The sequence below is a fragment of the Eleutherodactylus coqui genome, chromosome 9 (assembly GCF_035609145.1).
Source record: "Eleutherodactylus coqui strain aEleCoq1 chromosome 9, aEleCoq1.hap1, whole genome shotgun sequence".
NCBI lineage: Eukaryota > Metazoa > Chordata > Amphibia > Anura > Eleutherodactylidae > Eleutherodactylus > Eleutherodactylus coqui.
Genome location: NC_089845.1, coordinates 103,631,023 through 103,636,048, shown reverse-complemented (window position 1 = coordinate 103,636,048; position 5,026 = coordinate 103,631,023).

The following is a 5,026-nucleotide window of genomic DNA, read 5'->3' as shown; positions in this document are numbered from 1 at the left end:
TCGGTAAGACGCTTACAGATAATTTGCATGTTCAAAGTTAAAGGAAGACAGGAAAAGTACATGGACATGGTAGAAAAAGGAAGCTATCATCAGCTGCCACCAGATTTCTGAAGAGGTACATGGTCAACAATCCTCGAGTGACTCCAAAAGACCTGCAGCAAGATTTGGTGGCAGCAGACACAGAGGGTTCCCTGCTGAAGGTCTTTATGCCCGAACTTCCCCCCAAAAAACATAGAAACAAGCCACAGAAGCTTTGGTATTCTGTCCCTTGCAGTGATTAACCAAAACTAGAACTTTTAGGGCCTATAGATTGATGGTATGACTGGAGGAGGAAGAATGAAGCATATACTGAAAAGAACATTAAAAGTGGTCTTTTGTCTTGAATTTGGAGAGTGTGCACCACTCATTATATTAGTTGTGTTGAGCTAAATTGTACTTGTTTGATTGTTTTTTGCAGTGGGAAAATAAGCCAAAAATGCACCACATGATACTACAGGACAGGCTCAATCACCATATACCCTAGTAGCATGAAGAAAGCCAGATTGCAATATGAGGGAGCTAAATGTGTACGTACCAACTAATGTGCAGCCACACACCTTAACCCAAATTGGGGGAGGGGTGACTGCAGACAACATAGACTGCACATATGAACTTATACCAAGGATACCAGCCGTAGATAAGTGCACCAAACCATACAGGAATGGAACCCCTACTAGCAAAGCAGTGGATTACCCTGTATTACTACAGTGTACCGCTGGCATGACATCCTGGGTTCACTCTGCATCTATAGCACACTGCATGCAAAAAACACTGATAAATGTGGGTGTTAGTTTGCATTTTTGCCAAAACATGTAAGCTGATGATCCATGGCAAGGCCACCACATGTCTGTCAGAACCTACGCTCTCTCACTAATAGCTAAATTAAATCACAGAGGTGAGAGAAAAATGTACAAAGACATAACTCCCAGAAAAATACACCAAATATGCATCACCTGATACACTGCAGGACAGGCTCAATCACCGTATCCCCTAGTAGCATGCAGAAAGCCAGATTTCAACATGAAGAAGCTAAATCATCTGTGCAGACTCATGTTCAGCCACTCAACTCAACCCAAGATTGGGAATGGGGTGACTGCAGACAACATAGACTGCACATATGTACTGATACCAAGTATGCCAACCATAGATAAGTGGACCACACCATACAGAGATACAAAAGCAGTGGATTTCCTTGTATTAGCACAGTGCGCCACACTGGCATGACATCCTGGGTTCCCCCTGCATCCATAGCAGACTGCATGCAAAAACATTGATAAATGCAGGTGTTAGTTTGTATTTTGGTCAAAACATGTAAGCTAACGGGCCACGGCAAGACCACCACGCGTACATCAGAACCTACCCTCTCTCACTAATAACTAGATTAAAATGACAGAGGTGAGAGAAAAATGTACAAAGACATAACTCACAGAAAAATCGCCATATACCCTAGTACCCAATAACTTTGACTGCAAGTGTATAAATGTTTTTGTTAAGATTAAGATTGTAAAATCCTGCTTAAATAACAAGCACTCAAGGACAAATATTATTGTACTTTTTTCTATTAAAATCAGATTAGATTTAAGATATGTTAAAGATAATGTTAATATCTATAATTACCCCTGAAAGGTTTCAAATTCTCTGCGTTCCACTAAGACACCCACAGTTATTGCTGGTTTTATAACTTATAACCTAAAGGCAGTTATCAGAGTCCATATTTCCTATCTATTTCCCAGATAGTCATTAGTACTTCTGTTACAGTCCCTGCAGTGCTATAAAGTGACTGTGGATGTTGGCTGTTTGACACTTGAGCTCTAGATATTATAATTTTTGGAATCCATCTGGTTAAATTGTTCTCTCCAAGATTCTATAGAAAATCTACAGTAACAAGTCAGAAAAATGTTTCCTTATGTTGGAACATACATTGTTATTTGACTGTAAAACCGATCAGCCTGTAAATATTACACTTGGCTATAATGAAGATTTATATAATTTCATTTAAATTGTTTTCCATTCTGTCTCCTAAAACAATGTGCAAAGGTAAATACGTTATTCTGAAAATGGACAGTATTAGGATTTCACGGTAATAACGGTGATATGAATTCTACCCATTACACTATGCTAGGTATACTGAGTATATTTTCATTAAAATCCAGGCTAAAATGCAACAAACTGGTAAGTGTATTAAAATGAAGTCAATGATCAATGTATTAATATATAATTCCTAGGCCCATTTATCCTCTATTCCAGGGGTATAGCTAGAAAGTACTGGGCATCTATCAGATACATGGGAAAATTAGAATAAGGCTTCACATGAACATAAGCAGATTTGCTTACTCTTTCGCAGTGCATCAGTGTATTTTACTGTACTTTTTGTGGTCACAAGTCATGTGCAATTGCACAAACAAAGAAACACACCAACACTCTCAGCCATTGAAATGGCCTATAGTTTCATGAGTTCAAAATGTTGTCTTTCCCTGTGCAAATGTGCAGAAAAATAGAGCATGCTGCATATTGTTTGCATGACTGAATTGTGCATGCCAAATACACGTATATGAACGAACCCATTGAAATCAACGGCTTCTATTTTATGCAGATTGCATCTATAAATATGCTAGCAAATACGCTTATGTAAAATTGGTCTCAGGATATACTTGCTGGCCAAGTCAAGGTAAAATAAAAACACCACAAAAATCACTGTCACATCCATGCGGCTCACAAGCACCACACTCAGCATGGATGCAGGGTGACGTTCACAACCACTGCAGCTGAACATACTATGCAGTGTAGAACAGTGTGCACCACGCTATGCTGAACAGTAGCACCACACCAGGGAGAAGGAAGCCTGACCTTAAGCTAGCAGGGGGGTGAAGGGTCCCTGCCTAGAAGCGGAGTAATCGCCTCAATAGAGGTGGCCCCATGGTCTTTATCCTGTGCCCTGACTGTCCCTAAGGAGACCGCTGGAGAGACAAACTGAACAGCAAAGCAAAACAGAAATGAAAACAGAAATACAACTGAAAAGTAAACCAACCGCAGCAACTTATCTGTACGTAGCTGTACACCCACCACAGAGAAGCTCCAAACTCCAATACTCCTCAATGGAGCTGAATAAGCAGCACTGAGCACAAGGAGGGGTGAGAATATAAAGCTACTCCACACCTGAGGACTAGCACAGCAATTAGAGAAGCACACCTCCAAACTTCTCCCAGCATGCATCATACAGCAAAGAGAGACAGCACCAGCAGTCTCTGCACATGGAGCATTAACCCTTGTACTGCATAACAAGGCGACAGGTCTGGGCCTACATCAAGGCCACCATGCCACAATGCTGTTGCGACCGACAAGTACAAACTCTCAGCATGGCCTAAAAAAAGTACCCCCCCTCCCTCTTGTCACAGGACAGAATTATGTCCCAAAACTTGATAGTCACTTTGACACCTTCAGTGTTGCAATTTCACTTGATTGCAGTACTGTACAAAAAAGGGTCCCAGCAGCATATTTGCTGAGCCTGGCATAACCATGGAGATGGCCCCACATGTAATACAGGTCTAAGGGCTGTCTCATTTGTATGCCCACTAAGGAATAACTGTGCAGACATAATATGCTATCATACAGAATTATAAAGTTCAATAAGAATTCACAGCAGCAGAGTCTTCTCCAATGCATAAAACTTTTGATAAGTTTATTTCTCCATTCACAGGTAAAACATGACCATGCAACGTTTCGACCAGTTATTGGTCTTTTTCAAGCATGTGTCATACTCCTCACCCACCCCCTTATATACTAAAACATGTTTTAGCATATAAGTAGCCTCCTTTTGAAAGGGTTCCTATTAGTGGAGCTGCTGATCCATTTATACTATATTGGATCATACAGAATTATGCCAGCATATATAGGTAATAAAACACAAAAAAATATATAGTTCAATTCCTGATCTGGGACAATAAAAACTAAGTTTGTTATAAGTAAATAAGATATACATATAAAACAGATTTTTAAAACAACATATTTGATTTAATGAAATAGATATAACTCCACATATTTGGTATCCCCATGTGTGTAAATAACCTGTTCCTTAAACAAAAATACATCATATAGGTTAAAAAACACAAAAGAGCAGTTGTTTTTTTTTTGGGGGGGGGGGGGGGGGTTGCTTGTACCCCCAACATTAATTCAGAAAAATGAAAACAAATAAACATATGAATACTGCAAAATAGTAAAGAAGGAAGTATATATTCCTCAAACACACCAGGATTTATTCAGCTGTGTCAATACAAAAAAGTTATACAACACAAAAGGAGGAACATTTGTTTCATCCTTGAGCCCAGAAATGTCCTGGTCATTAAAGGGTTAAAGGAGATGTCTCGAGGAAGCAGTGAATTCTTTTTTTTGCCCAGTCCCCCTAATTAAGCATACATTACTAAGCCCCCCTGTAAATGACTTTTCTAGCTGGTTTGTACTTACCGTTCCAGCGTTTCAGCAACTTATAAAAGTTTCCCCAAGATGGCCGCCGGCTCTTTTCCCGTCGCTTGCTGTAGCCCGACGTGCGCGCTCCCGAGACGCTGCCAGCTGTGTCTCCATGACAACACGACGCCCCGCAGCCGCCGACCGGACCCCTGGAGTGAACACGGCCGACCAGTCACCCACCGCCAGGCAGCAGGTAACCGGCGCAGCCCCCGGCCCCCCCACGCTAGACCCGGCTCCCCAGCGCTACCACCCCGGCTCCCCAGCGCTACCGCCCCGGCTCCCCAGCGCTAGACCCTGACAGACGAAGCCCCCCTCGGCCCAGCGCTAGGCCCCGGAGCCCAGCGCTAGGTTCCGGAGCCCAGCGCTAGGCCCCGGAGCCCAGCGCTAGGCCCCGGAGCCCAGCGCTAGGTTCCGGAGCCCAGCGCTAGGCCTCGGAGCCCAGCGCTAGGCCTCGGAGCCCAGCGCTAGGCCCCGGAGCCCAGCGCTGGGCTCCGGAACCTAGCGCTGGGCTCCGGGGCCTACC